This window comes from Monodelphis domestica, chromosome 5 (genome assembly GCF_027887165.1).
Source record: "Monodelphis domestica isolate mMonDom1 chromosome 5, mMonDom1.pri, whole genome shotgun sequence".
NCBI lineage: Eukaryota > Metazoa > Chordata > Mammalia > Didelphimorphia > Didelphidae > Monodelphis > Monodelphis domestica.
In genome coordinates this window covers 19884072-19894875 of record NC_077231.1, presented here as the reverse complement: position 1 = coordinate 19894875, position 10804 = coordinate 19884072, and the positions used below count along the sequence as shown (strand labels likewise).

The 10804-nt window shown below is 32.5% G+C and overlaps 1 pseudogene; it reads right to left on the bottom strand.

Moving 5' to 3' along the window:
* Window positions 1-9778: 9778 nt before the first annotated feature.
* LOC107649983 (ras-related protein Rab-39A-like) lies at window positions 9779-10374 on the bottom strand (annotated as a pseudogene).
* Window positions 10375-10804: the final 430 nt, after the last annotated feature.

Genomic DNA, 10804 nt, shown 5'->3' with positions numbered 1-10804 from the left:
TGAGCTAGTATCTGGATTCCTAGTAGAGCCTTTTTCTCTTTTATGCTACTTAATGTCTGACCTGTGAGTTAGAAAGGTCTGTAGGTCTTTGTGTGGTAGTTCTATACACCTAAGCAGTTGGTTCCAACTGGAACAGCAGCCAGAGGAGTTTAGAGGCAAAGTGAACTTTTAAACATGAGAGGCAGCTATCCAAAAGTTGGCAATTTGATCTGACAATGCCAATCCAAGGTGAAATGTAAATGCTTGATTATTGGAACTGGAAACTGTTTTATGCCCTGATGAGGTCCAATAATATCCTGTTAGCTGATTTATAAGTTATTGATTTCTAAGTATTCCATTGATGCATGCTGTGACTCGTGCTTAGTATTCCTTTATATATATATATATATATATATATATATATATATATATATATATATATATATATATATATAAAATTTTATATATAATAAAATATATAAATTACTTGTCTCATATTCAATTTATATTATATACTGAGTCTCTTTTTCACTTCAGTCTTTTTGGGTAAACTCTGAACTTGTTAGCCATAATTATTATTTTGATACTTATTTTCTACATTATTCATTTTTACCACAGAGCAACCTTTTAAAACTGAAACCCCAAATCATATACCCAAATAAACAAGTGATAAGTGATGTCATGAATTTTTCTTTTGTGTTTCTATTGAGCCATAATTAAAATCAACCCAAAGACAGCCTTAATGAATCACAGATATGAGAAGTGGGAACCCCCTATCATCAGAGGCACATTTCCCAGGAATGAACCAAGTCCATATTACATGCTGGTGTATAAAAAAGAAAGAAGGCACAGTATGACAACTCTGTTAAGGCCAATAGGGCTGCCTTTCAATGTTAGAACAGAAACCAAAAAAAAAAAAAAAACCTCACATGACTAGATCTATAGATATAGAAAAAGATTTCAAAAAACATTAATTTATATTTTAAAAATAAAAATATGCTCAAGGTCCATTGGGGCTACACACTCACCCAAAACTTATATGCAAAATTTTCCTCCAATTATTTTCCTCCATTATTCCAGTTTCAAGGAACCCTAAGCATTCCTAAAACTTTAGCTCACAAGATTACACTGAGAAATTTACTTTTTTTAATAATTAGACAAAGGACACAGATTTGTATCCTTGTTTTTCCAACGTTACTCCATCCTTTTCTGATTTTTTTTGTCATTTTGCCAAATATAACCTCAGAATTGTTTTAATATGGATTTCTCTAATTACTATTAATTTGGAATATTTTTGTATGGTCATCAATATTTCAAATTGTATTTCTTCAAATCTCTTTCTCCTCAGAGTCCTTCGAATTTTGTAAGCTTTCACTGAATATATTCATACCTAAAGTCAAGTCCATTACCTGATCATTTCCTATGTAGATGGACAACTCAGAATCCATGCCTTTTCACATTGAAAAGAATAGGAATGGACTCATTCCTCAATATGATAAATACTACCTAAAACCAATGGCTTATTGCTATTCAGTTATTTCAGACTTTTCATGACTCCATGTGGAGTTTTCTTGGCAAAGTTACTAGGGTGGTTTTGCATTTCCTTCTTCACTGGATTAAGACAAAAAGAGGTTAAGTGACTCCGGACCATACTGCTAGTGTGCATCTGAGACAGGATTTGAATCCAGGTCTTCCTGACTCTAAGCCAAGTGTCCATAGAGTCACCTACCTGCATCCAGCTAGTTAGGATTAATTGTAATAGAAAGACATTAGAAATAATAGGTCTAAAACCTCAAGAGAAATAACAAGGAAAAAGCACAAATGAAGGAAGTATATTATTATTTTATTTTACAGTGGAACAGACTTAAATAAGAAGATACAAGGAAAGAGTTACTGTTTGATAAGCAAAAGAAAATAATTACATATGAATGGAGAGTTCCATTGAAATAATTTGTAAATTTGAGAAGGTAGGAGAATATGAAATATACCCGCAAAATCATCAGTTTTTCTATCCTGTCTTACTAAGTAGTTGAAGATTAAAAAATAACTTCCAACTGAAATAATCAGAAAATACATAAATTATCTGGGAGTTCAGTTACTTATATGAATACAATGAAAAACAACCTTTACAGAAACAAGACTGTTGAACTACAAAAAAATTATAATATATAATATAATAAAATAAGCTAGCTGTTATAAAGAGAAAAAACTAAGAATTTTAAAGAAAATTACAAAAAATGTAGAATTAAAAGGAATCTAACTCTACCAGTACTTAAAATATACCATGAAACAATAATTATTTAGTAAAAGTTATTGGTAAAAATGTAGAAGTTGAACAATAAGCCACACTATATAAGGAAAACAAGAAATATCAAACATAGTAGCCTACTGTTTGACAAAATTTCTCAGAAAATCTTTGAGGACAAACTGGAGAGATCATAAATGGCTAAGTGGATTCAGAAGTGGATACAACTACCGAAAGTATGGTGATTAAGAGATCAGTATCATACTGGATAAGATACTCTAGAGAAAAGTCCTAAGGATTTGTATTTGGTCAATGGCATGAATAAAAAATAAGGTATACACATAAATGCTTATCAAATTTGGGGACGGTATAAAGTTAAAAATAATTAGTTACACTTGACTGTCCAAACATGGATCCCAAAAGATTTAGTTGGATTAGAGAGATAGACTCAATGTGATATAACTTTTAATAAATATCCATGTCAAGTACTACTCTTGAATTGAAAAGTAACTATACAAGTATAAGCTAGGGATCAATAGGTCCATACAAGAATTCTTGTAAAAAAAAGATGAGATTTTGTTGGTTGCTTTTTGTTATTGTCATTGTTGTTTGTTTGTTCTAGTGGATTATAAATGATAGGACGATCTATTGTAGAATAGAAGCTTAAAAGTTTATAGTCAATAATGGTCAATAAAGAATTATGAAGTGCCTACTATGTGCCAGGCTCATAAGTGCTGGGGAAAACAAATATGAAAAAAGAAAGATAACCTGCATCCTCAAAGAACTCACAATCTAATGGCTTAAGTCAAAATGCAAATGCAAATTGAAATTTGCGCTGAGCCTGGTAGAGAAATTAGATAACTGCTAAAGTAGTGAAGTCAGAAGAAAATGGAGGAGAGCTCTGAACTGAACTCTCACCTTTAATCGAAGTTTGATTTTAAAGAGTGTGAACCTGAATTAACAGATATATGATTTCCAGAAAGAAGGAGTAGATAGTCCCCTGAACTCTGGTCCAGGCAGAGTACACTTGGAAAATTATTTTCAGTTCCATTCATCATATTTTAGAAAAATCAGGCAAAATAGAATATGTTCAGAAAGTCATAACTATGAGAATGAAAGAACTGAATATAATGTCTTTTGGAAGGCATAGGCATGTTTCACCTATATCAGAGAAAACTTAGAGGGAAGATATTAGTCTTTAAGTATTGGAAAAGCTATCATATGAAAGAGGGATTAACATCTCTTTTTTCCCATTGGCTTAAAGTCAAGTCATCAATTACAATGTGAAGGCATTGTGCTATTCTCCTGAAATAGGCTTTAAAAAGGCAAAAAATTTCCCTGCTCTTGCAGAGTCCACAATATAATGGTAAATATGCAAACAATTATGTATGAAAAATTACTTCATAGATATATAATGGGTATAATACTGGAATTTAAAATTTTAAATCAATCTATATTACATATATATGTATTAAAACACTAAATGAAAAAGATACATATGGGGTAAATTTGGAGGTAATTTCAGAAGACACTAACATTATGGAGGACCAGTAAAGAGATGCTTGTAGAGGATTAGATTTTAGTTGAGACTTGAAGGAAACCTAGAATTAGAGAAGAGGAGGGAGAGCAATCCAGGCTTGGGGAATAGCCAATGAAAAATGCATAGAAGCAGGAGACATAACATCTTGTGTGAGTAAAAGAGAAGAGGCCAATGTCAATATGAAGGAAAGTGTAGCATTCAAAGATTAGAAGGTAGGAATACAAAGAGACAGGCTATAAAGAATTTAAAAGACCAAATAGAGGATTTTATTCTTAATCCTGGAGATAATTGGGAACTAATGGAGTTTACTTAATAGGGGATGGTCCAGATCACATGATCTGACCTGCATTTTAGAAATATGCTACTCCCTGAGAGGGGAGTAGAAGATGGACTAGAGTGGGCAGAACCAAGAACAGATGAAGAAGTCCTAGAGAGACAAATTTGGGCTCAAAATAAGGAAGTATGTCTTCTTAATTACCACTGGTTATCAATTGAATAGTTTATCTTAAAGTAATTTGAGTTCCCCACCATATGAAGTCTTCAGTAAAAAGTTAAATGGTCACTTATTTCAGAGAATATTCTTATATAGTTGGAAGAAATGATGAGAAGAATGATTTCAGAAAAACCTGGAAAGATCTATATGAAGTGATGCAAAGTGAAGCAAGCAGGACCAGGAGAATATTATACACAGTAACATCTTGTGATGAACAATTGTGAAAAATGGGTATTCTTAGTAGTGCATTGATTTAAAATGATCTCTGAAGACTCATGATGAAAAATGCCATCCATCTCCAAAGAAAAAATCTTTGATGAAAACTGAATGCAGACTGAAAAACCCTTCTACTTGCTTAATTTTTTGGTTCAAACTCTTCCACAAAATGACTAATATGGGGAAATGTTTTTCATTATTTTATAAGTAAAATCTGTATCAGATTGCTTACCTTCTCAAGGAGTGGGAAAGTAGGAAGGGAAGAAGGGGAATTTGGCTCAATTTTTTAAAATGAAGGTTAAAATTTAATTTACATGTAATTGAGGAAAAAATAAAATATTATTAAAATTATTAAAACAGAATATTCTTGTTTACTAATTGATCTAAGCCACTGACCTCTGAGGCCTCTTTTAGTTTCTTGATTCTTTGATGTGATGAATTACTAGATAGGAACAGAGACCCTGTTAAAATATCCTGTCAGGAAAAGCAAAAGTATTAAGGAAATTAAACTATCAAGAGAATTAGAATTTTTCTGGCTTAACATATATTCCAACACAGGGAGCTTTGAAGTCAAATTGGAATGTGTTGCCCATTTCACCTTTGCTATTCTTAAATGGGCTAAAACCAAGGTTCTTACATTACCCAGCAAGCATCACCAACAGTAACTTCAAAAGATAAGTGAGGATCCATTTCAGTTTGCCACTTGCCATCAAAATGAGAGAAACTTTTGATTTCACTCGACCCCAACCTGACCTAATCCCCAGCTACTCAATAGAAAATTCTTGCTTAAGTCAATTTGCTCTTTACACTAATTTGATGTGCTAGTACTATGTATTACCAAACTCTTCCTGACATGTTCCTATTGCTGTTAAGTTACAAGACTATTCCATTTTGCTTTCTTTCGCCCTAGCCCAATATGCCCTGCCCTTCCTCCCTGTCTCTTCAGCTCCTTCCCATTCTTCAAGGTTCGCCTCTCTCATGATGCTTTTTACTAATCTCCAGACTTGTTTTTCTTTTTAATTTCCCAGAATTCTGATAATGCATATGGTCTGCACGGTTTCATTTTAGGATTTCATTAGAGAATAAAGTATTATTTTTTTTTCTTTAATTCTTCCATTTATAGTTTTGTCCTCCAACTAAGGAACTTTAAGTTGCTTGAGGGCAAGGGTCATGAATTAATTCTTTCACAGTACCTACTTCAGCATTAGCCATTCACTAGAGAACTATGACTGATTAATTCTCCCTACTGGACAGAGAGGCAGTCTATGTAACTGGTCTCACCTAAGTAATAGAAGGGAAAAATCAGCTTTTTATGGGAAATTTTTAATGAAATTAATCAAAAGACAAATATGAAATCCTTAATTTAATTGCAAAAACAAAATCAAAATAAAGGCAACACTTCCATAATATATTTGATATTTAGCTGAGGAAAATGGAAACTAGACATTTGGATGCTTGACAAGATAAGGCAGAGATTTTCCTTCCTTATGCCTAAAATAATTCTGATGAAGAATATAGAAAATAATTTCACCATCACCAATTTGTCACAATCACTTGCATGAGCAAGATCAAATGAGTCATGTTTCTGGACAATTAGAAATTTAAAAAAGTAAAGTACTGTGACAGATTGTCAGGAAGAAAAAAAGCGTAAGACTATGAAGAGCTATAACATTTGACAACATATGGCCATGTATGCTAAGTTAAGTAGACGGGTAGCCAAAACTCACATTGAATCTTTGTATACAAGGGACTCATTTATATTGTGTTTGTGTTTGTGTGTGGCTTTTTTTCCCAAGAGGGTCATTGCAAGTTTAGATAGGAAAATGACAGATTCAGGAAAAGTTACTTTAAGGATATATTGCTGAGTCTTTCAAAACAAAGTGTGCTTGGTGGATAGAGCAATGGAACTGGAGCCAGGAAAAAAAAATGAATTCAAATCCAGCTTCAGACACTTACTAGTTGTGTGACCCTGGGCAAGTAACTTAACCCTGTTTGCCTTAGTTTTCTTATCCGTAAAATGAGCTGGAGAAAAAAGTAGCAAATGAATCCAGTAACTTTGACAAGAAAACTCCAAATAGAGTCATGAAGAATAGGACACAACTGAACAATCAAAATGATAGTCTAGAGAATTTATAATTAGGGACCTATAGACTGATCTCCTTATTCATGAATAGAGAGTAAGCATTGTAGTTCAAAAGGGCAGAATTCAAATCCTTCATCTTACAGCTAATATCTACATGATCAATAGCAAGTCACTTAACTCCTCAGTGGTACAGCCAGACTTCACTCTAGAACTATACATCACAGAATCAGTGCTAATCTGTATTTGTAGAGGTAGGTTCCACGTTTGGAAGTCCAATGCAATAATAAAATCACACATCTGCCACTCCCCCTAGAACCCCACCAAAAAAATCACTTCCAATAAAAAAAGGATTCCAAAGATCTACTTGAAAATGACATATCCTATTGATTGGTTAATTGATTTAGATATATATTTGTATAGTTTCATGCAAATAGTTGACCAAATACTTCACATTTATCGAGGTGTTATATACATACATATATAATAAATTATGAAAATGTTTTTATTTTATATTTCAAATTCTCTCTACATTATTCTAAGGTTAATTTTTTTACTATAAATCAAAATCATGAGGTATTTGTCCAAACTTCCACACTCAAAACATTGTCTTGATTTGAGTCTTAAAATTGCACACAAGATCTCATAATATAGAAAGGAAATGAACCTCAGACATTAAAAACACAGAATTTTAAAATGCTCTATGTGGTATAAAGTAGAGATTTAGACACTGTGAAGTTAACATAATTAAAGGAAAAAGCTGCAACAAATCTGGAGCTTTCACTTTGTTTTTTGAAAGTTTCTATTGATCAGATAGTACCAAATTTCTATTTCATTTGGATAACATGAACAATATATAAAGAAGAGGGCACCACCATCCCGATAATTAAATTAATGACTGAAGGAACAAAGTGTAAATGAAATTTTGAGGGATTTTCCTACAACTCCATTACAGTGTGTGAATAAATACTTAATCAATGTGAGAAGATTATTCAGTTAATGACTAAAGTTAGAAATGGCTACAGACAGATATTACATAAGAAATGACTTGTGATTGGGTGAGGGAATCAGTAATCCCTCTTGAAAATCATTGTATAAAAATAATATGCAAGTCCACAGATAGAAGTTTAATGTTCATGAGTTCCCAAAAGTCGGAACCAGAAGTATAAGAAAAACCAAGTTCCTTAGAGGGAATTGCTATTTTTTTTTCAAAAATTGTTATATTTTAATTCATTTGATTTCTCTCTATAAGTGCTTATAAAAAGAACACTTAAATAGGCCTAGAAAATGTATAAAGTATGTACAAATAAATAAATACATATTTCAAAGAAAGGAAAAACTTTCTACCTCAAAAGAAAAATGAGTTAGTATTAATACATTTATATATTGTATCTATACTAGCAAACAGGAATAGACAGTTGAGGCAATTATTTATAAAATTTGGCCTAGAATAAAAGCTATCTTTTGCTTGATAATTTTATCATAATAAAGAGGTGTCAGGCCCTCCTTAATACACTAACAAAATGGAAAGTAGTGTGGAATTTTGTGATAAAATCCCTAATGGAACTGCTTAGAAAGGGTTCTTGCTAGGAAAAATCTTATTGTGGTCTTGAGGAAAACTTTTAAAGATTAACTCATAATAATTTAGCCAAGTGGTTCAATGACTTAAATACCTGTCCCAGCCAGGGTTTCTAATTAAACTGAAGATCCCTTGGGATTTTCTGCCAATCACTTCTACAACTAAGAAGCAGTTTTTCAATTTGGAAAGGATGAGTTAGAGAACAAACCTCAGAGCCAAGAAATTCCCTAATTTTATAAAAAAGAAAAAAAGACTTTCTATAGGAAAAAAGAAGGCTTAGGAAGACAGAATTGGATAAAACATAATGATTCTCAACTTTTTTATGATATGCATATAAGCACTTACTATATAAAACAACTTGTGATTTAACAATAATGTAATTAATATTGCTAGAAGAAATAATTCTTACTTGTCACCACTTCCCAGTTAATCATTGAAATGGTTATAAACAGATTTTACAAACTCATTAAGTAAAAAAATTTCTAATTAAGATTAAGATACACTTCTTGGAAATAAGCTAAATGCAGGAAGACTAAGTAACTCCTTTCTTTATATTCTTTTATCAAAATCCTCCCACTTTTACTAAGATATTAGAAGGTTTGTTTGTCAAATATTTTATAAAGAACTAGCTTACTTTTTTGCAAATTAATTTGCATGTTAATATATTCTCATACCCCTTTCTATATCCTTGATGAAGAAATAAGGTCTTTATGGACTTAATAATAAATATCTTTTAAGTTTAAAGTTCAATCAACTACAATTATGACCAAAATATTTTATATAGTGTCCTTTTTTGTTCTAAATTGAATTTTTAATTTCACTTGTATAGGTAGCTCCTCATATAGTTCTTCCTCTCTCAATGCAGATTGGTATTTTCTCTTCAGTTTTTAGCCTTAGAACAGTTACCTACTACACTAAGAAATTAAATTACTTATTCAGGATCACACAGCCAGTATATGTCATTGGCAAGACTTGAATCTAAGTTTTCCTGACTTTGGGGCTAACTCTATTCATTATGATACACAATCATATTTGCTCACAGGGCTGACAAGTTAGACAAAAATCTGGATGAGGAGCTGAATTTTCCCTCTTCAAATTTTTAAAAAAGACCCATAGTTTTATGAGTGTGGGGAATTTAAAAATATATTATCATTACTATTATCTTATCAAAATGTTTGCTTATAAATATTTTTAGTTTATTTTCTTTAAAATTATTGGAAATATAATATTCTGATTGTAATCTCAGTTGTCTCTATAAAACATAAAAATTATATTTCAGAAGCAGTAAATCAATAAAGGAAAATAATATTGATATAATATATAATTTCTTCACATTCAATGCTTGTTAAAATATGTGAATGCATGAAAATCTGGTCCCTTGAAAATGGACTTTAGTTTTAGTACTAGTCAAAATCTTTGATATGTTAATTTGTTAAGTAAATATTGCACTTTTCTTTACAAATATTAATGTCTTCAAAATTATATTTTCTGCTTTAACGATTACTATGTTATCATCTTAATAGTTAAATATCTTATAAAGGGATGCAAAAACAATGATTAGTGACTCAGGCAAATCAGTGATTTTTATGCTTTCATAATTATTATTTTCCTCTTACCAATGGTATTTGTCCTAAAACAAATACCTGATGTACTCATACCCATTCTTGAGCTGCTTATGAATTCAGCAAATACATTGTTTCATAGGTTTGGCTGCTTCTTCTGATGTAGCATCTTTTGCTGAGGTCTCTATATACTTCATACCACAGGCTGCTGACATTTTTTCAGCTTCTTCTTGAAACTTGACATTGTGACACTAGATCACATTTATGTACCACTAACAGAAATACAGTCCAAAATGGCTGCACATACATTTTGGCTTCTTCTAACCAATCTTGCCCATGTTCAAAAGATATTCGGTTTATGATGTCAAATACCAGAAATCCACCAACAGAGTTGTGGTAATAAGATCGAGTTATTGATCTGAACCTCTCCTGCCCCGTCGTGTCCCACAGCTGCAGTTTGATTCTCTTGCTGGCTCAATCTCCAGGAGGTGGGAGAAAAACCCACGCAGGATTGGGGTCGAGGCTGGGGACAGCATCTCCGGAAAGCGGCCCTGGGTGAATCAGTGCAGGAGGCAGGACTTGCCCACCATGGAGTCGCCGATCACAATCAGCCAGAATTGGTAGATCCAGATGGCCTCCATGGTTCATATCCTGTTCGCACCGGCAGGGCTCTGGAGGTGGAGCATGTGCCTCCAGAGGCAATTTCTCTTGAAGGAAAGGAGAAAACTTTTAGAATTTCAGATCTCCCTCATCACTGACTATGTCATTGGAGAACCTGGAAGACAATGTACCTAGCCAGTAGCAGAGAGTCACAGAAAGTAGGCAGCTTCTGACAGTAAAAATAACTCCTAATGGGGGAGACTATGGACTCAAAGGATTTCCATTGCTAGGAGTTGAGTTATCCCTTTGTCAAATGGCTTCTTTACATATGTGATTTACCACTATTGAATTCTAACTTAGAACTGTATTTTCCATGGACTTTCTTGTGTTTAGACTGATTGCACTCAAAATTGAAAACAGAATGGTTTGTAATAATTATTCTTAGCATACCCTCTCAGTAAATGTCTTTTCTGGCATCTAATTAATTGTCTACAGCAATGTTTTTAAACT